The sequence below is a fragment of the Myotis davidii genome, unplaced genomic scaffold (assembly GCF_000327345.1).
Source record: "Myotis davidii unplaced genomic scaffold, ASM32734v1 scaffold81, whole genome shotgun sequence".
In the NCBI taxonomy this organism is placed as follows: Eukaryota; Metazoa; Chordata; class Mammalia; order Chiroptera; family Vespertilionidae; genus Myotis; species Myotis davidii.
Window position 1 is genome coordinate 1,508,723 of NW_006291554.1, and position 249 is coordinate 1,508,971.

General features: G+C 37.8%; 1 protein-coding gene across 1 annotated transcript in view; it reads left to right on the forward strand.

Annotated features, from left to right (window-relative positions):
• The window catches only part of ZNF197 (zinc finger protein 197), a 10,152-nt gene that overhangs the window by 6,718 nt on the left and 3,185 nt on the right, over positions 1-249 (forward strand). The gene's annotated exons all lie outside the window — the stretch shown is intronic.

Below are 249 nucleotides of genomic sequence, written 5' to 3' on the forward strand. Positions count from 1 at the left end.
TTTGACACCCACCCGGAATCGAACTGGTAACTTCCTGGTGCATGGGATGCTGCTCAACTTACTAAGCCACACTGGCCTGGCAGCATTAAGTTGCTTTTTAATGGACTTTTTTTCCTCAGGTTAATTACTTTCAAGTAATTATAAAGTGTTTATGGACTTGACTCTTCAAATTTTTTTTAAAATATATTTTTATTGATCTCAGAGAGGAAGGGAGAGGGAGAGAGAGATAGAAACATCAATGATGAGAGA